Source organism: Miscanthus floridulus, chromosome 8, assembly GCF_019320115.1.
Source record: "Miscanthus floridulus cultivar M001 chromosome 8, ASM1932011v1, whole genome shotgun sequence".
In the NCBI taxonomy this organism is placed as follows: domain Eukaryota; kingdom Viridiplantae; phylum Streptophyta; class Magnoliopsida; order Poales; family Poaceae; genus Miscanthus; species Miscanthus floridulus.
Window position 1 is genome coordinate 86,884,658 of NC_089587.1, and position 21,870 is coordinate 86,906,527.

A 21,870-nucleotide genomic window follows, 5' to 3' on the forward strand; every position below is an offset into this window, starting at 1 on the left:
TTTTGTTTTTTTTAAACCGGCCGACGAGATGTAGCAAAATCCGACCTGACGACTCTTGCACGAAGAATCTGAACACCGAGGAGTCCTTAGCTTAGCTGGCGACGCGTGCACGAAGAATTCGAACGCTGAAGAGTCTCTAGCTTAGCTGGCGACGCTTGCACGAAGAATTCGAAGACCGAGGAGTCCCCAGCTTAGGTGGCGATGAAGCCCAAGCAACGAGCAATCTGACCAACTGGTAGGCGATGAAGCGAGCACCAAGCAGCCCAACTAGTTGGTCAGTGGCGAAGTGAGCGCCGAGTAGAAGAGAGCGCCGAACAGTCTGACTAACTGGTCGGCGACGAAGTTCAAGAACCTAGCGGTCCGACCAGTTGATCGGCGGAGAAGTCCGACTGCCAGGTGGTGCGATCACCCGGACGATGATCCTTTTGTCGTTCCCAGGTGATCCAGTCCTCGAGCGCAAAAAAAATAAGCTCATTGAATGAACTAGGCCCTGCAATACAAACATGTAGAACGGGTAGTACATGATGTAAAAATAAAATATATGAACTCGCTCATGAAGGCAGCAGAGGAGAATAGATAAACATTATGTTTGTTTGAAGTCATATTTTAAATATGAGTAATTTTCTTCCAGTTGGTTCTGTATCACATCACCAGCTCCAACTACACTACTACATAATTCTTATTGGAGGCGGGCATTTCAGATTAATGGAGGCGGGCAACGCAACCGCCTCCATTCAAAGGCCTCGGTAAATCATGTGAACTGCCGAGGCGGTTGATATGCCCGCCTCGGTTAATCAATTAAAAAAAATCAGCAAGCCCGTCGGTGAGGCCCGTTGAGCCCATCAACGAGCCCGCCTAGCCCATCCGCGCATGCGGTGCCACCGCCACCTGCCGGATTCGCGCATGAGCCGCCGTCGCTCGCCACTGCGCCGGATCCATAGCTCCTGTGGGGGTATTAACCCCTATACCCTTATGGCTAAGCTTGGGCCGGCCCAGATCGGTGGGTCCGGTCCACCAAAAGACGACGTGCGGCCCGGCCAACCTGATCGGAGTCCCGCGCAAGGAGTCAAGGTGGATTTGGCGATCAATCAAGATCCTGGTCGGTTAGAATAGGAATCCTTATCTGGCCACATATGGCAATTGTAACTGGCTAGGATTAGTTTCCAGATCTATAACCCTACCCCCGGACTATATAAGGCGGGCAAGGGACCCCTCTAAAAAACATCTCTCATTGACATACAGCAATACAAATCAGATGCAGGACGTAGGTATTACGCCTTCTTGGCGGCCGAACCTGGATAAAACCTCGTATCTATCTTGCGTCGCCGTCTTGTTTGTGGCTTGCGCATCTGTCTACCGACAATCTACTACCTTGGGCATAACCCTAGGTAGACTGCCGACCATATTTCGTCGATAGTGGCGCACCAGGTAGGGGGTGTGCGTACTGCTCTCCAAGCAAACAAGATGGTCATCATCTCCGGCTCCATGGCTACGCCGAACGGCCTCACGTTCACCGTTGGCCAGATCACCTAGACCACCGGCTCCGACGACTTCATCGCCATGACCCCGGAGGAGGCGTGGATTCAGTCTACGCTGACCACTGCTTCACCTGCATCGGCTACGGCTCTGACCATGGTGGATACGGCTCCGACCACGATGGATACGGCTCCGACCATGACGGATACGGCTCCGACCACGATGGATCTGGCTCCAACCACGGTACATCTGGCTCTGACCACGCCTGCATCACCTTCAGCCATGCCGACAACTCATCATCCGCTTCCCCGCTACAAAGGGAAGCAGATCGACAACACCGACCTACTCGACTCCATTGATCGGGTCGGCACCAAACTTGCTGAAACCCTAGCTCTGGTAAGTACGATTCAAAGTCAACCTAATGAGCAGGTAACCGCTCCCCACAACAAATCTACCCGACCAGCTCGGACCAGTCATCCTGCACGACTTGGTACAGATCTCGTGGTCACATCTACTCCTGAAGGGCGCTCTGCTCGTCGCCGGCCAGCCTTCGCGATGGGTCTCCGGCTCTCTGAGTACGAAGCCTCAATGGAGAACCACCAGGTCTAGCCCTACGGCCTACGAAACGCTGCCTCCAGCTACGCCTACAACCTACAACGCCGCTTGGATCTGTGTTTTATGCACCGACCTCGGTCGAAGCCACGCAACTTCGTCAACATGATCCAGATTGAAGATTATCAAGAAGGATCCGTCCACACAGTCCAAGAGGGCGACTCTAGCTCCTCGTCTGGCACCGCATCTAACGCGTCTGTCCACACCAAGCTTCAACATCACAAAGATGAAGGCGTCAAGTACGATCTGGATATCCCAGACCATGCCCCGGGGTTCTCACAATTCCTGTCTTTCCCACCAAGACGAGGGGATTTGATCCATGTTGTCAGCAATGACTGAACCGCCAGCAGTTAGCGAAACAGAACAAGAAAGGACTGCACGCGAAGCACGCAATATTGACCGGTTTAATCGCTAATAAATCGAAGCCAAAGCAGACCAGGAGGCACGACGCATAAGGGTCCAGCCACGTGACCTCAACGATGCTTTCGATAGGGTGGGGGACAAACAGGTCTTTAGGACACCAAGTGCCAACGTAGCCATCGCCATGGCGACAATGCAACGGCTACCCAACACCCCGGAAACCCAATCTGTTCGCGATGAAATACAAGCCTATCTGACAGCTGCTATGGCCCAGACCGCGGAGATTGTAAACCAAGCTCGGGCTCCATCCGTCTCTAGTCGAGTCAAGCCACAGCCGCCAGCACCCAAGTCGCTCACAGCCACTCCACCAATGTGGCTCGCGCAACAACGACCCATCAGACAACCGTCAAGGCAGAAACGGTGGCCATGATGGTGGCCAGGATGACAACCGCCGTCGAGACGACAACCGCCGCGACGTCCAGGATGATAACCACCGGGACAACCGCGACAATCGCCGCGATAACCATGGTCGTAGGGCTAATCTAGATGCCAATCGAGATCGCCGTGATGGCAATAACGATCTCCGCCATTACCTCGGTGGACACGATCTGCGCGCTCGCATCAACCAGAGAGCCGACGATCGAGCATCCCACGAAAGTTATCGCCGTATGGAATATGCCATTGCCCATTGCCCGCTGGGTTTGAAGCAGTTTACTCCACACCTTCGCCAAGTCATATGGCCTAAGAATTTCAAGCTCGAGAAACTTCAGAAGTACGACGGCAAGGAAAACCCTGAATTATGGGTCATGCTCTACGAGACTACGTGCAGATCAGCCATGGCTGACGAGCATGTCATGTCTAACTATTTCCCAGTCGCTGTTGGCCATGCGGGTCACCAATGGCTGGTCAGCTTGCATGCGAACTATTTTCGACTCTTGGCAGGAGCTCAAGCAAGCCTTCATCGACAACTTCATTGCTACTTGTGAACAACCAGGCAACAAATACGATCTGCAATGGATTCGAGATCGAAAGATGAGCCACTGCGCGAGTACGTCCGGCATTTCTCGGAGATGCGCATCAAGGTCCCATCAATCTCCTACAATGAGGCAATCGAGGCTTTCATCACTAGGCCTCCGCTTCCATGACGCCCTAAGGGACAAGCTCCTCCGCAAGAGACCTGAATCGGTCACAGCTGCTCCTGGCCACTGCTAAGAAATATGCGGACGCCGACGACGCTAAAAAGATAATTATTGAAGAAGCAGCAAGGGTTCCACGCTCTGACCACCCCCCACACCGCACGACGACTACCACGAGCAACCGTGGTCGGAACGACAATTTTGACCACCGCAACCAGCGCAACGACTCCCACGACCACCATGACCAACGTAATTAGCGGCATAACCGCCATGACGATTACGGGAGCAAGCGTGCTCGGGAAGACGACGGCGAGGTCAACACCGTTAAAAAGGGTGGCGGACGTCGTAACTATGAAGACGACTACGCCAAAGCATTGAAAGGGCCCTGCCAGCTCCATCCTAAGTCAAACCATACCATGGAGAATTGCCGCGTCCTCAAGTCTATCTACACGCGTCAATAGGCTCCGGATACGTCCGACAAGCCTAACGACGTAGGGGAACAGCGCAACGAGGATAACGACGACGATGATGCAGACCCTCATCACAAGTACATCAAGCCAACCGATCGCGTGCACACCATCATCAGAGGCAAAGTGTCCATCGAGACCAAACAAGAACGCAAGCTGCTCGCCCGCGCTTGCTTGAACGTGGCCAACACCGACAATCTCCTCACCGATCCGCGGCTCCCTCCGTGGTCTCACCGCGAAATCTCCTTCAGCAGAAAGGACCAATGGGCCACAATACCTGAGCCAGGGGCAGTTTTCCCCTAGGTCCTCGATCTTGTATCAACAAGGTTCAGTTCGATAGAGTACTGATTCGATGGTGGTAGCTCCATCGATATACTATTCAAGAATAGTCCGCCCACCCTGAAGATAGCTCAGGCGGACCTCAAGCCGTATGAGGCATAGTTCTACGGGTGTTCTCCCTAGGATAGAGCTCTACACCTCTCGGGCAGATCATGCTACCTGTGCAGTTTGGGACCCCAGACCACTTCCGCACTGACTACAGTCAACTTCAGTGGTCGCGACTTCGATGGCACCTACCATGCTATTCTTGGTCGATCGTCGCTCACCAAGTTCATGGCCATACCTCATTACAGGTATCTGGTGCTCAAGATGCCTACCGAGAAAGGAGTTCTAACCCTCCAAGGCAACGTGTACGCAGCTTATACCTGCGAAGATGATAGTTTCAAAATAGCAGAGGCTCACGACCTCTCTATTCGCATGGCCGAGACCATGCTCGACGCCAAGAAGACCTCGACCGACCACCAGGAGATCCCGGAGCTCGAGGCTCCACGCAAGAACATCAAGTCCAAGGAGCACAAGGTGATCTAGCTGGTCGACGGTGATCCAGCAAAACGGCCCTTATCGGGGCCAACCTGGATCCCAAATAGGAAGACGCGCTCGTCAGGTTCTTGAGGAGCAACGTGGATGTGTTCGCATGGAAACCTGCTGACATGCCTGGTGTACCTCGGAAACTTGATTGAGCACTCCTTGAATATCAACGGCAAGGCCAAACCTATCAAGCAGAAGCTACGACGGTTCGCTCGCGACAAAAAGGAGGCGATTAGGGTAGAAGTTACACTGGCTTTTGGCAGCCTGGATTTATCAAAGAAGTGTATCATCCGGAGTGGTTAGCCAACCCTGGTTCTTGTACACAAAAAGAATAATGAATGGAGAATGTGCGTTGATTACACTGATCTCAACAAACACTGCTCCTAAGGACCCCTTCGGCTTACCTCGCATAGACGAGGTTCGTAGATTCAACCAGCCGGTTGCGAGCTCCTTTCCTTTCTCGATTGCTACTCTGGTTATCACCAGATCGCTCTAAAAAAGGATGACCAGATCAAGACATCTTTTATCATGCCCTTCGGCGCCTACTGCTACATGACCATGTCGTTCGGGCTCAAGAACGCCGGGGCTACCTACCAACGCGCTATACAAGCTTGCCTCAAAGACGAGATAAAAGATGACCTCGTCGAGGCTTATGTTGATGATATAGTTGTCAAAACCAAGGAAGCTCATACCCTTGTTGACAACCTGGAACGCACCTTTGCAGCCCTTAATACATTCCAGTGGAAGTTAAACCCAAAGAAGTGCATCTTTGGTGTTCCTTCTGGCATACTACTCGGCAACGTCATCAGTCACGATGGCATATGCCCTAACCCGAGAGAAAGTCAAAGCTATCTTGGACATGAAGCCACCCAAAAAGGTGAAGGATGTTCAGAAGCTTACCGGATGCATGGCCGCCCTCAGCCGTTTCATATCAAGATTAGGCGAAAAAGGATTACCGTTCTTTAAACTACTCAAAGCATCCGAAAAGTTTGAGTGGTCGGAGGAAGCAGACGCTGCCTTCACACAGCTGAAACAATACCTTACGTCACCTCCGGTCCTCACTGCTCCAAGAGAAGACAAAATACTCCTACTATACATTGCGGCTACTAATCGAAGTGGTCTCCACGGCCATGGTGGTCGAGCGAGACGAGCCCGGCCACGTCTACAAGGTACAGCGACCAATCTATTTCATTAGTGAGGTACTCAATGAGTCCAAGACCTAGGTACCCACAGATTCAGAAGTTGATCTACGCCATACTGATAACATCCCAAAAGTTGAAACACTACTTCGACAGATATCGTGTGGTGGTCATGACTGAGTACCCTCTGCGAGACATCATTAGCAACAAGGATGCGAATGGGCTGCATCAGTCAAATGGGCAATGGAGCTATGCCCCTTTTCCTTGGAGTTTGCAAGCCGCACTACAATCAAGTCTCAGGCACTTGTCGATTTCATCGTCGAGTGGACAGACTTAAGCATGCCTGCCTCTCCCGGATCCGACGAGTATTGGACGATGTACTTCGATGGCTCTCTCAACATTGACGGTGCAGGAGCAGGAGTCCTTTTCATGTCACCATCCAAGGAGCAGCTCCGGTACGTCCTCAGGATTTATTTCCCAGCATCTAATAATGCCGCCGAGTACGAAGCATGCCTACATGGTTTGCGCATTGCTGGTTGAGCTTGGTGTTAAATGTCTCTACGTCTATGGAGACTCTGCTCTGGTCATCAACCAACTCAACAAGGACTGGGACACAACCAGCGAAAAGATGGATGCATACTGCAAATTGATCAGAAAGCTGGAAGGCAGGTTCTATGGCATCGAGTACATACACGTGGTCCGGGACAAGAATCAAGCAGCGGATGCACTGTCAAAGTTAGGATCATCCCAAGCAAAAATCCCACATGGCGTATTCATCTAAGACCTGCTCATGCCTTCCATCGAAGAGGAAGATTCCACGGTAGACAAGCCTCCAGACCAGCAATTGGTGGCTACAAGTTCCGGACGTCAAGCACCGCCGAGCCACCCTCCCGACCACTTCATGAGCCCGACTGGAGAATACCTTTCATCAAGTACCTAACAGATGGCAGCGGTTACACTGATCGGACAGAGAATGAGCGCCTGATACGTCGCAGTAAGCAGTACCTGCTCGTCGATGGCAAGCTATGGCGCAAGAACGCAAAGGAGGAAATCTTGATGAAGTGTATAACCCTAGGAGGATGGCGAACATCTCCTAGACCAAATCCACTCTAGCTCCTGCGGCAACCACATGCGGCCTCAAGAACACTGTCGAGCAAGGCTTTCCGAGCAGGGTTTATTGGCCGTCAGCAGTAGCCGACGCAGAGAAGCTAGTCCGCCACTGTGAGGGTTGTCAGTTCTTTCGCCTAAGAGAATTCCATGTACCAGCACATGAGATCCTAGACAATACCAGCCTCCTAGCCCTTCGCATGCTGGGGACTGGATATGATCGGGCCCTTCAAACCGGCTCCAGGGAAATTTACATGTGTCTTTGTGCTGATCGACAAATTTTTCTAAGTGGATAGAATACATGCCTTTGGTACAGGCATCCTCAGAAAAGGCTATCACGTTCCTTCGACCAGGTCATCCATCATTTCGGCATACCCAACAGCATCATCACCGATCTGGGTACTCAGTTCACCGGGAACGCTTTTTGGGACTTCTACGATGAAAGGAGCATAGTAGTAAAATACGTCTCGGTGGCGCACCCTAGAGCTAATGGACAAGTCGAGCGGGGCAAATGGCATGATCTTGGACGCTTGAAGAAGAGGATGTATAGAGGAAAATGACAAAGCTCTCGGAAGATGGCTCAAAGAGTTACCAGCCGTGGTCTGGGGACTCAGAACTCAGCCCAGTCAGTAACACCAGCGTCTCGCCATACTTTATGGTTTACGGTGCTGAGGCAGTCCTCCCTGCAGATATAGCTTTCAGATCAGCATGGGTAGAGAACTTCAATGAAGGCAAGGCCAATGAAGTACGGGAGCTAGAAGTGAATAGCGCAGAAGAGAAGCGGCTCGATTCTTGTGTACGTACAGCCAAATACCTTGCTGTTTTGTGCTAGGTACTACAACAAGAACGTTAAAGAGCGATTTCTTTGTGGTTCGGGGACCTAGTCCTGAAGTGGAAGACGAACCAGGCTGGTGTCCATAAACTCACAACCCCATGGGAGGGGCCCTTCATGATCAAGGAGGTCACACGACCAACGTCTTATAGGTTAGCTCACCTGGATGGTACGACATACCAAACTCGTGGCACATCGACAAGCTTAGACATTTCTATGCTTAACTACTGAGATATGTACCCCTCTTGTACTTTCGATTTACTTCAATAAAGCTATTATGATTTCTCTGACCACTCTAATGTGTCACTTCGACTTTTATGGTTATTCTAACTTAGCCAGTAAAAGCCGACCACCACTCCTTCTACGGTTTCAGAGCAGGACCTGTCTCTGGTTCCTCCCAACACGTGCATGGGATCCGCTCTCTACGTTATGAGTGATCGGTAGGTCCCCCTTGGTTTGACTTGTTCGCGTCTGCGTGTGCACAGGTCACGCACCTCACACTCCGACCACATGGCAAACTAGGGCCGCACAAACTTTTCGGAGATGATGTGTCGAGCAAAATGGTACAACTAAACAGAACAGTTATCATGTTCTCACTTAGTTACACCAACATAAGTTTCAAGCTTAAATACGTTTTATACAAGCAAACAAGCTTATAATGATATACAGTTACGTTATTACAAGCTTGCCTGAAGAGGCCCAAGTTTACAATAACACAACTATGTCCTCCTTCTACAGCTCTAAGCCTATTACATTGGCTGGTCGGGGCATGCGGCACGTACTGCTCGCTGCTTCTGATATCCTACTTGAGTCTCGGGGACTCTTGTGCTAGTCGAGCTGAAGGGGATGGCCCCACCGATGCCTAGCTGGTCGAGACCGCAGGCTTCGTCGGTTGGCTTGCAACTGATGGTGTTTCTAGCTAACATGTCGATGGCATACCCTGTACAGGTGCTGTCCCACCTCCACACAGGTTAATGTCGCCAATTATCTTTGACGATAGGTCCAGCTGGTCCATCCAAAGCTCCTCTGCCTTGTCTGGGTCTACCTCCTTTGGGTATCCAGCCTCCAGGCGCTTGAGATTGATCAGGGGGTAGTGAGCACGCACCATGCTTAGCACATGGGCACCCGTGTACTCACCCTGCCCTCCTTCACGAACTCTTGGAACCATCCCCATGCTTGTCTGCATCTCTCGACCAGTCCGAGCTGGGGCGTCCTTGGCTCTTCCTCTGTGAGCGCCGGGTCGATAAGGTCGAGGACTGGCAAAATGCCAGTTACCACTTCCTGGCACCGTTTCTTCCATGTGTCCTGATCCTCGGTGGCCTCAAGGCATCGTGCTTTCCAGCCGTCACGCTCTTTCATCATGGCTTCCAGATGCCTCTTGGCATTGACTTTTAAAACTACACACCGTACAAGATATCAAATGTAACGGCACGACAAGATAAGAGGAGCAACAGAATGAGAACGGTGGTCTGGAATACTTACTCTTTAGTTCCTCCTTCATTTTGGTGGTGTGGTCCTAGAGTTGAGACTGAGTTGCGGCCTAGTTTCTCATTGTCCTCCTTCAGGCGACCACACTGATGGTCACGCCGGCTATTCTCCTCTTGAGGCGGGTTACCTCAGCTTCTAAGCCTGCATTACAGCTATCACTACAACAACGCAACAAACACGTGTCATACACTTGCTGTGATAAAATGAACAACTTACTTGTTTTTTCTCGCTCTTTGTTATTGAGCTAGCCGACCAGGTTCTGGTTTTTGTGCTTCTCGCTCTAGTCCTCTCTTGGTCGGCTGGCCTCAAGTTGGCGGCGCAAGCGTTCCACCTCTGGCCGCTAGTTCTCTATTGTTCGTCGTGATTCCCTCAATCTGGTCGAAGCACCTCTTTCGGTAGCTTTGCGGTCTTCATCAAGTCCTGCATATAATAAGCTAAGTCAGACTAGTTCGACTACATAATAGGGTCAAGTGGTCAAGCCAAACATACCTAGACTTCTGTCACCAGACGCTTTGCCGCTCGTTCAACTTTTAGGGTCTCTTCGACCTCTGGGATTTCTTCATGCATAACACACTCATCGTTCCACCAGCGCGACACATATACATGTTGTTGTTTGTCTTGGGGATGGCCTAGGATCTCTTCGACTTCGTCCTCTTTGGCCTCTTGTTCAGGGGGCGGCGCTGGTCTGGAGTCTGTAGTCTCCACGACCACTATGGCTTTCCCATGAGCCGTAGCATTGGCAAGCGTGCTCTGTGCCAACTCTGGTTGCTGCTCCTTGGCTTGGTCTAGTTCCCTTGGCGCCAAGGTATCCACCTCAGCAGGGTTAGTGCTTGGATCACTTGTACTTTGCTCGGCTGTCTTCTCGACCAGCTGCTCAGGGACTGTCGTCTGGCCGCTCATCTCCTGAGGTTCTGACGGAATTTCTTCTACTAGGTTCCTCTGTAGTCGGCTGCTGAGCAGTTCTTTCCGCCAGTACTGCGAAGCCGTGCCCACACCCGGCTAAGCTGGTCGGATTTTCGGTTGACGCCGACCTAATATACTAGAGAAAAGTTCAGAAGGATAATAGTATTCAATACAAATTATAAGCTTACAATCAAAGTTACAGATACTTACAGCTTGGAAGCACGGAATGACATGGCGAAGGAGCGTCTCTTCGACCGCGCCTGCTCCACGTGCTCGGCGGGTTCCACAGGTCTTTTTCCACCACCGTACTGGGCGCCGGGGTTTGGTGCTCGACACTTCCCCGCTTGTCCTCTGTGTTGCAGTGGTCGGTGATGCGATCACTGCTGGCACAGAGGAGCCACCCTGCTCTGTCGACCCCATTTGTCTCCTCCTCTTTCGAGGGACGAGTTCGAAAGAGGTCCGCATCCTCTAGTTTCATCGTCTGAAAGGGGGAAGATGGCCTGGCGATGTTGTTGGCAGCCGGACCGCTTGCCAGCAGCCCTGGTCATTGCATCCTCCCCAACCCCGAGTATCGCCCAATCGACGTCTTCAGGTCCTGGCACTGGTTCTGGCGGTTGAGCCGACAATTTGCGGCCAATCCACACTAGGGGGCGGAGACACGAACACTGCTGCCCGGTCACGACCATTACTCTTGGGAAACATAAAGGAGACAACAGTCAATTTTTGTTACAAACATAATTCTACAGGTACAAGGAAGCATCATTTACCTTTGGGGGAGGTCGGGTCAGCTTGAAGGCATGCTCGAAGTCGTTTAACCTGACATAATTGGGATCGGCTAGGTTGAATAGCTCCCCAATTCTGGCCTTGACTTCTATCTTGTCGAGCGCCTCTTTTCTAGTCCTCGTTGGATCTGCGCTCCCCTAGGTACTCGAAGCCAGATGTAACCCTCTTCTAGCAGGGCTGGATCCTTCGGCTGATGAAGTTCCCGACCAACGCTTGGACCATCCAGCTTTTCCCCACTGGGATCATCCGAGCAGTTCTGCGATCTGCTCCAAGTGCTTGGGCTTCTCCGACCAGCTGTTCTTCTTCTCCGGAAAATCAACCCCACGTCGCACATGGGTGATCGTGTTCGGCTCTTCACGGATGTAGAACAACTTCTTGTACCATTCGTCCTAGGAGGTGTTCCAAGGGGTAGTGCAGGTACTGGGCCTTCATACCATCACGCAGATTGAGGTATATCGCCTCCGGCTATCTTCGAGCCTCCGCCTCCCTTTCTTTCGTAGACAGACTAGATGGCGAAAGAGGTCGAAATGGGGCTAGAAGCCACCATAAGCTTCGCAAAGATGGATGAAGGTGGAGACAAGAAGAATCGAGTTGGGATGCAGATTGCAAATCCCAATCTCGTAATACAAGCAGAGCCCCTCTGAAGGAAAGGGTGCACTAGAACCCCAAAACCCCGCTTGAAGAATCCTCGAAAACCACAATCTCACCTGGTTGTGGATCGGGGAAGCTTTCTCTTCTGGCGCACGCCATCCCGCGAGTGCCTTGTTGTGGAGCACTCCCATGGCGACGAGGTCTTCGATGGTCTGCTCATTGCTCCTTGACTTCCACCACTTCCTTCGCCATGACTCCGCCTTTCTTCTAGGCCGTCTCTCTTCGCCATTAATCTACCCTTGCTAAGGGGTGGATGCGGTGGAGGGGGATTGGTGATGATTTTCGAGGAGTAGGGTTCGGCAAGAGGAAGAAGAAAGTTGCGGTGGCGAATGACAATGGGGATTGGTAAAAAGTAACTTACCAGGTCCTATAGTATAAATAACCAGAGCTTCCGTCATTTTTCATCCACTGCGGGATTCTTGGGAGACGTGCGCACCCCGCCCGAAGATGGTTGTTTTCAACAACCTCGAGATTCTACGTCAATAAACGCGCCTCTTCGTTTCCAGTGTACGTGCCTCTTCGTGATAATGTGAGAGGGCCCACACTGATGCACCTCCATACAGGCGCCAGCGACTGTTTTGCCAGAAAGAGTAAGAAGGCAGAGTGATGTGTTATATCCGTCTGCTTTTTTGACCAGACGTGGCAGATTGGACTTGACAGAGTAAGGAGATAAATAAATACACCAAATAATAATACAAGCGGCGTTCGTTTTTTTTCGCTGCATGTCTTGTGCTCAATGACGAACCAGACCACTACCGTGCTCGGGGACTGCCCAGACCACTGCCGTGCTCGGGGACCGCCCAGACCACTGCCGTGCTCGGGGACTGCTCCGACCACTGCCGTGCTCGGGGGACTACTCCGACCACTGCCGTGTTCGGGGGCTGCTCCGGCTACTAATGTGCTCGAGGACTGTCCCCGACCACTACTCAGAGATCGCTTTTCCTCGGCTACATGTGATTTGTACTCACATATAGTTGAGAGACATTATTTAGACCTTGCTACAAGGCTCATACTTCGCCTTCCAGCAAGCTCGGGGACTACATCGGTATGATGCACCTGCCGGTGCATCTCGTATCGCCTGCACGATGATAGGATTCTTAACTTCAATGGAAATTCTTTTTTAGACCCTGGCACCATCGTGCCTACGTCACCTACTACCAGGCTCGGGGACTAAGTGGGCACACTTCACCTTGCGGTGAATGTGTTTGTTTAATCGACCCTTATGCTTTGACTGATTGTAAGGATTACTATCGTGCTCGGGGACTGTCCCGACCACTGCTCGGAGATCATTCTTCTCGGCTACATGTGATTTATACTCACATACAGTTGAGAGACATTTATTTAGACCTTGCTTACAAGGCTCATACTTCGCTTTTCCAGCAAGCTCAGGGACTACATCGGTACGATGCACCTGCCGGTGCATCTCGTATTGCTTTGTACGACAATTGGGTTCTCAACTTAACTGGGAATTCTTTTTCAGACCCTAGCACCACGTGCCTACGTCACCTACTACCAGGACTCTGGGGACTAAGTGGGCACACTTCACCTTGCGGTGAATGTGTTTGTTTTTCGACCCCTACGCCTCTGATGATCAAGGACGCTACGCTTCAAGACGCACTTACATTTCGTTCAGAAATACAAGTGGGCACACTTCCCAGGACGGAAATCTTTTTCTTTTTTCTTAAGAGCACCATACATTCTTCGGACAACCTACTTCTCCGGCGACAACGGTGGTCAGAGATGTCAAGGACTCAAGCCTTACTTGTCGGAGAAGGTTAAAATGGCGTGTCGCGCATAATACATGGTGCTCGGGGACTAGCTGTGGGGGTATAACCCCTATACCCTTATGGCTAAGCTTGGGCCGGCCTGGATCGGTGGGTCTGGTCCACCAAAAGACGACGTGCGGCCCGGCCAACCTGATCGGAGGTCCCGCGCAAGTAGTCAAGGCGGATTTGGCGATCAATCAAGATCCTGGTCGGTTAGAATAGGAATCCTTATCCAGCCACATATGGCAATTGTAACTGGCTAGGATTAGTTTCCAGATCTATAACCCTGCCCCCGGACTAATAAGGTGGGCAGGGGACCCCTCTAAAAACATCTCTCATTGACATACAGCAATACAAATCAGACGCAGGACGTAGGTATTACGCCTTCTTGGTGGCCGAACCTGGATAAAACCTCGTGTCTGTCTTGCGTCACCGTCTTGTTTGTGGCTTGCACATCTGTCTGCCGACAATCTACTACCTTGGGGCATACCCCTAGGTAGACTGTCGACCATATTTCGTCGACAGCTCCCAAGCGCGAGCATGCCATGCCGCACCGCTGAAGCCTCATGTCGCGCCCCTGAGCTGGATTCGGCCCCAAGCGCGAGCCTGCCATGCCGACCAAGGGAGGGTGTCCTCACCGCATCGCTAGAGGGCCGGATTGAGTGCTCCGCCGTGGATCCGAGGGAGGAAGGGAGCACCGTCGTGGATCCAAGCAGAGGAAGGGAGCACCGCGCCACCGTGGATCACATAGATCCCGCCGTCGTGGATCTGGCCTTGGATCCTGCTGCTGTGGATCCGGCCTTGGATCCCACGGCGGGATCGAGCGCCGTGCCGCCGTGGATCCCACAGATCCCGCCGTCGTGGATCCCACGGATCCCGTCGCTCGGAGAGCCTTCACCGCGTGCTCGCCGCTCGGAGAGGTCCACTGCCACACTATGCTGCCCGAATCTGCCCTCTACCACAGGGATCCGGCCTCCGGCGAGAGAGAGACACCGCCGCCACCGACCACCGCTGCCATCGACCGCTGCGAAGAGGGAGGGAGGGGAGGGGAGGGGAAGGCGCGCCGGCCTGCTGCATGGGGGAGGAGGTGCGTGAGGGGAGGGGAGGCTCGCTGAGCTACTGCGTGAGGGAGGAAGAGAGTGGAGGGAGGGAGAGAGTGCCCGCGGAGAGAGGGGACGAGCGTGCGGTGCGTCGAGAGGAGCGAGCGGCATGTCAGGAGGACGAGCGTTGTGAGCTAAGGGAGTGAGGGGTTGAAAGGCCTATCTCCCCAATTTATATGAGCCTGGTAGAGAGTGGGTCGTGGGCTTTGGTCGGGCTCTAGCATTTTAGGAGGCCTGCTTTATAGCGTGCCCGCCTCCAAAAATCGATTTATGGAGGCGGACATCTTAAGACGACCTCCTCCAAAAATACGAGGCGGTCGTCTTAAGTTGCCCCGCCTCTGTAAATTGATTTTACGAGGCCGGCAAAAGTGCCCGCCTCGGTAAATAAAAAGTTCCCGCCTCCGTTAATCGTACGCATTAACCGAGGCGGTTGGATTATGTGACCGCCTCCGTTAATAAAAGGGCACCGTCTTGCAAAATCATTTGTGTAGTAGTGCTAGCCCATACCCCATAGCATAGAGTGTCTGGCACCCGTTTACGCGTAAGAGCATGAGCGTTGCCGAAGAGCCGCTGCCGACCGCCCATAACGCAGAGCGCTGGTGCCCGTGCACATGTAGGTTCGAGATCGAGAACAAGGGCTGTTTCTGGATAACACGAATAAGAACGTGGCTGGTCGACGAGTTGATGGAGAAAAATGGAGTGTCTTAAAGACATTACGCCATGGAGAACAATCGGAGTATCTTAAAGATATTAAACATGGAGAATAACCGGAGAAATAATAATTAGAGAAAAGTCGTGGCGAAAATTGTATTAAATACAGATATAGGAAGGGTATTTATCTTTAGTCAGATAGTCTGGTCGGAGCATACGATGTTATTATGACGTTATCTGGTCGGCATCGACGAAATTACCTAGCCCTCGAGCTTTCCGACCTATCGTCATGGTGGCGGTTGGTGGTTGTCATAGCGCCGTTCTTTGCGGTGATCATCATTGCAATGCAGCACGGCTTGCTTACGACTTGGGCGGCTCGTATGATGGGTCGGACGGCTCGGACGGCTCGCTTCGCGTTGGAGGTCAGAATCCCAAAAGTACAAACAAGTGGCCAAGGAAATTATTTCCGTATGCCGTGTATGCATGTTACATGCAAATTTTCGTCCGTATGTCTCCTGTTTGCTGGTTAGTGCATGAAATCTTGGATGGAGATCTTGTCATCATATCCTAATTTGGCTTGCACGTCTTCTCGTATGTACGTGAGGCATGTACAAGTTGATTGGCTTGGCTTGTACGTCGACTGCAGGTGCCCTGAATTCCACTCGGAGGTGGAGGACCCTGAGACCGATCTGGTAATGTGAACGCGGTGAAGCAACGCTACTCCCGTGCAGCACCTCGGGATTGGACGACACGACAGCTTGCTTGTAGGTGCACCTCCCCAACGACGACTTGTACGAGCGATTGATGCACGGAACCCTCGTCGAGAACGTGCTGTTGATCTATCTGGTTCACTACGGGATTAGCACGTCAACTGTTGAACGAATATCGTTGATAGTCCACCGAGGGATATATCCATGATGATAGATTGTTTGGTTGAGATACGCGTGATCAAGAACTAGATGGTAACAAGAGACACAAGACACGAGATTTATACAGATTCGAGCCGTCAAGATGACATAAAATCTTACGTCCTATGCTCTGTTGGTTTGTATTGATGAAAAAAAACTCTAGGCTAAGCCCAAGATTTGTATCTGGGTCTGGATGTCCATGGCGACTAGGGGACCTCTGCCTCTCCTTATATACTTTGGAGGAGTAGGGTTACAAAGAAAGTATCGTAATTGGCTATATGGTAGGTATTCTATTTGGATTACAATATCGATAAGAGTCCTAATAAATCATATCTTCAAGATATCTTCTAGATGCCTTGCGGTGCACGTCGACCAGTGCCGTGTGTCGCAGCCTTGATTTTATGGGCTGGACCACTCTTGGATGGTGCAGCCCATGTCCCTTGCTGGGGTATATATCACCACAATCCTCCAGAAGCATACTTCACAAGTTCCGTGTTGTGGCATCACAATGGTTGGCAACAAATGGTCATGGTGTTTTTCACTTGGAAGGCAATCTAGTCTTAGGATTAATAGTCATTAAAGTGGCAGACTCTTCTTTTATTTGCTTAGTTTGGGCTGTGTGATAATTGTGATTAATAAAATCCTTCATTTTATAAAAAAATACCAATCATTCTACGGCTTCTACTTGGTATTTGGTTCGACATGGATCACCTTGAGCGGTAGGGCAAAGAAGGCGGCTGTGGCCTCAAAGAATGTATTGGCAGTCGCCACCAGTAGTTGGGCCCAATAGGGCCACTTTCACCTTTACTAGAGGAGGCAGTGGATCTCAGCGTCTAACAACAACCTTATTGCACTCACTATAACGGTCACTTGCCACTTGGCTAGCCATTCCACCTATGGGGAGGTGAGGCTTGGCTTAAGAGGAAGGAGGCACCATGAGACTGTGATGCTTGTCAACAACTCGAAGGAGAGAAGGTGTGCGATGAAATATTGGGTGAGGGAGTTGAGAAACCCTCATGGTTAGACACGGATCCTAATTTATCTCCGTTCTGCGGCTGGTCAGAGATTAATGCTTCATGGCCATTACTAGTCAAGTCGCCGCATCAAATGACCGCAGCCAAAGCCGTTATGGTCCCAATGGGATTCTGAACGGCACCTGACCCTACCCTCCAGAGCGTGCCGAGGGCAACGGGGGTGACAAGCACTAACCGCACTACACTGGATTCTGAACGGCACCTGACCCTACCCTCCAGAGCGTGCCGAGGGCAACGGGGTGACAGGCACTAACCGCACTTACGAAGTGCGCAAGTATATATAATATATAATATTAAAACTAAAGTGTAGCACATGTTATATATATATATATATATATATATATATATATATATATATATATATATATATATGCTACCTCTGTCTCAAAATAGAAGTAACTATAGATGTGTGCTGGTCAACATTTATCAACTTTGACTAAGTTTGTAGAAAATATTAACAATATTTATATCTTCAAATAGATTTACTATAAAAACATATTCAACGATTTATCTAATGACATCAATTATGCACATAAATATTAATATTTTAAAAATATATTTGATTAAAGTTAAAAGTATTTGATTTTTCAATAAGTGAGAATTACATTTATTTTGAAACGGAGGGAGTACACATATTAGATATACAAACAAGTATGCCTACGTGCAAGTAGTAAACTGGCGGGACCGGCAAATAAAGAATGAAACTGAATCAACTGATGAATATCTAGACACTAGACAGCAACACACGTACCTGAAGGCTTCTATGAAGATAATCACCATGGCGAACCAGAAATCCGTTGGTTTAGATCGGAGCAGAAGCCGCCGAGCAAGACGCCGGTCGCCCAGAGGAAGGCAGCGCGCCGAAAGCGTTTCCCGCCCAGTCCCAGGAAGGCAACAGCTCGCACGAAGCGGTTCAGCGTCCGCTCCCTCTGCTGCAGCTCACCACCTGCTCCACGTCCGCGGCCGCAGCAGGAATTGGGACAGAAAACCTCGCCGGCGCCGTGGACGCCTGCCGTGTCGTCGCCATTGTTCGTGTCGCCCTTGCCCACGCGAAAAATGGTTGCCCGACAACTATAAATAAAAAGGGCAAAACAGCACCGAGTCTGGGAGATTCCACGGGTCTGTTTAGTTGGTATTAAAGTCGGCTAATAAATCGGCTGAAGTTGTTTCGTTGTGAGAGAAAAATACTATAGATTCTAGCTGATAAGCGGCTGATAAGCTCAAGCAAACAGACCTTTTTTTATAAAACACAAGAGAGCTGCACTTTGTTGTATTAGAGAAGAAAAATAGTCTCAGGGTCAGTTCGGATCCTCTCGTTTAGAGGAATCAAAATCTATTTAATAAATTAGACTATTTGGCTTAGAATTTGACATTCCACTACTTTTCAAAGTTCTCATGTAAGCCTATCTCAAATTCATAGGATAAAAGATAAAATTGATTCTATAGATCACCATTCTATATTTCTACTTTCTTATAACACGCTCTTCAACCCGCTCCCCTATGATAGAAATGCAACATATAAGTATCTCTCCCATATAGCCAACAATAATATACAAATATACTCCATATGTCATGTAATATAGTGTATTTACAAATTTTAAGACAAATGAAGAGATAATATAAAAGACGCATTTATCCCGTTTTATTTTCTAATTAGACGCTATCACCAACGTGATTAATGGTGATTGGTTGATAAATAGAAAGTATTTAATGCCAAACTGATTTTATCCTCCACGATGCATATATTTGAGGACAAAAATTTTGAATACTATAATGCTGTCGGGTACCATAAAAACGGGGGTACCACCCCGAGCATACACCAAAAGGGGCACTTAAATCCCAATCAACGACAAAGTTAGAGGGTAAGCCATGGGCTCATCACCAGCCCCGTCCGAGCCCACCCGGCTCTCCGCCTCGCCTCAGGCCTCTCACTGGAGGTCTCGGCGTCCTGACGCAATCTCCGTCTCGCGCGAGGCCTCTCACGGAAGGCCTCGGCAAGGAGACCAATCTCCGTCTCGCGCGAGGCCTTATTCTCCGTATCGCTTGAGGCTGGCTTGTCCATAGCCCGTCGCCCCCGCCTCGACCGGTCTTCCCGACAGCATGTCATGTCCCCATTAATATGTCAACCACTCCCGCAATCTCAGCTGGACGACGGCTCGACACCACGGAGTGGCCGACGGGACATAAGGTCGCATCAGCACCATACCAGGCTGAGACAGGCCAACGGCGGGGATTATACCGACCACTGTATTCTGACGCTGTGGCCCACGATCAGCACCCGCACTACACTTGTATCCCCGCGATCCACGCCCTCGGAAAACAACACGACATGGGCAGCCCGGCCCTGGGTCATCATCGCCTCCGAAAGCCAGTCACATCCCGATCAACCGCTCTCTCCGGGCCTTCGGCACTCTGCACCAGGGTCTTGGCTATCTCGGGATTCGTGTTTGCCGAGACCCCCCCACCGCGGTGCGGCCTCGGCACCAACCGAGCCTCGGCCTCGCGCACAGTTCAATCCACAGCGACCCGCACGCTGACCGCCGCACTCGCTCCGAGGCAGCCCTGGAGCTCCCATGACGCATAGGATCGGATGTGACCAGCACGCCGCCCCAGTGCTCCAAGGACGGACCACTCCGACGACTACGCCGCCACAAGGAACAGGCTACAGTGCTCGGACACGCCGCCCCTGTTCGCACGTCCGCCCGTATAGTTAGCACATGTACTGCCCTTGTCCTCCCCTTCAAACTATAAAGGAAAGGACTTGGGCTATTCCTGAGAACAGGTTCTGAAGAAGAGCAACACTCTGTAACACGCGCACTTCCTGGCCGCTTGAGAACAACATCTCAAGCAGCCCGCATCACTCACCGCCGAGACCTGGGACTGGCTCCCTCTCTCACCTAGCTTGTAACCCCCTACTACAAGCACTTCGGTGCAAGGAATACAAGATCAATCTCCCAGACTGGACGTAGGGCTCGAATTGCCCGAACCAGTATAAACCTTGTGTCTCCTTGCATCACCATCTGGAATCGGGAACACGCAGAACAAATTCACTAGTTGGTTGAGGACCCCCAGTCCAAAACACCGACAGTTGGCGCGCCAGGTAGGGGCTCTTTGCGTGTCAATTTCATCATACCAATAAGTTCCGGATGGCAGACCCCGTACGACCGCTGCGTCTCGGCACGGTAGTTTGGTTTGGGAGCCTAGAGTTCATGTCTCTAGGGCACGAGTACGACATGGTACTTCTCACACCCCGAGCCTCGCCTGCCGACGACGACGTCACGCACCGGCGGCCCAGGTGCAGGCGGCACCCGGGCAGCCGTTCTCGCTGCGCTCGCTAGGCACGACGCGAGCAGGATCACCCCGATGCCACGCAAACCCAAGCGACTCGCCGCTCTCCTCCGCCGGCATCCCACGACCAGCTGTTGGTGTAACACCTCGGGTGTTAGCCTTGCATAACTTGACTTGCATAAAATGAGCATGAGCATCAAGCATTCATAATCATCATTTACAATTGAAACATCTGACCGAACATATGTAACATTGCTTGTTATCTCGTGTTTCTTAGAACATATGCATATGGTCATGTGCAAATGAATGCAAGTGTGTAATGTTGGTCACTAAAACACCTTAGCTACACTTAGGTTAACAAAAGGAACCTTGTTCATGAAGGCCACATTTCTTGATCAAGCACTTAGTAATATCACACATGTTTGACCTGGATAGCTATATGAGTGACTACTACATGAAATGCTTAAATGACCTTGCAAATTGTTTAAACATGCTTAGGATATCATAGGAACAACTTTGGTATTTAGTGCTAAGGCTAGTTTGGTCATTTAGCCATGGTTTGTGTATGTATCATGATTTCAAAGTGACATGTTTGACTAAAGTTGAACTAGGTGTTAGAGACCTGCATGGAGGAGTTCACTAAAGCAAAGTTGTAGTGTTTGACATAAGGAACAACTTTGATTTTTGGGTCTTTGACTGATTTGCTCCTAACATGTGTGAATTTGAGTTCAAAAATCAGAGAAATCACAATTTCTACACTTAGCAAATTTTGCTAAGTCATGAACACTGTCAGCCTGACAAGCCGAACTTGATCATGATTTTACTCCATTTCTGTTGAGAATTGGAGCATGATCCTGAACAACATTGAAGCTGGTACATAGGGCTAGGATTTTTGTTAAGACGGTTTACGAGTTGGAGCCACGGTTTTAGCAGTTCAATCGATTGGAAAACTCGTCAGGCACTGCATCGCGCGATTGACGAACTGAATCGCGACGTTCAAATGGCCGACGGTTTTCAGAACCCGCGCACCGCGTGTCCCCGGCGACGGCGCGCGCGCCTCTGCTCTGCCCAGCCGGCACGACGCGCCCGAGCGCGGCATAACGTCGCCAGCACACCCGCCGAGCCATTCCCGCCTCCATTGCTTCGCCTCGGCCTTTCTTCATCGCCGCAACAGCAGCCGAGCTCCCGCGCTCTGCCGTCGCCATAACCGTGCTCGAGCTCGCGCCTAGCACTCCAGCACCACCACCAAGCTTCACGTCTTCTCAGCGACCCACTGCTCCCTCCCGTGCTCGCTGACCAAGC

The 21,870-nt window shown here is 50.9% G+C and overlaps 1 pseudogene; it reads right to left on the reverse strand.

The window, feature by feature from the left end:
* LOC136472856 (uncharacterized) overlaps positions 1-18,309 on the reverse strand; it is a 47,655-nt pseudogene extending 29,346 nt beyond the window's left edge.
* Between the last annotated feature and the right edge of the window lie 3,561 nt (positions 18,310-21,870).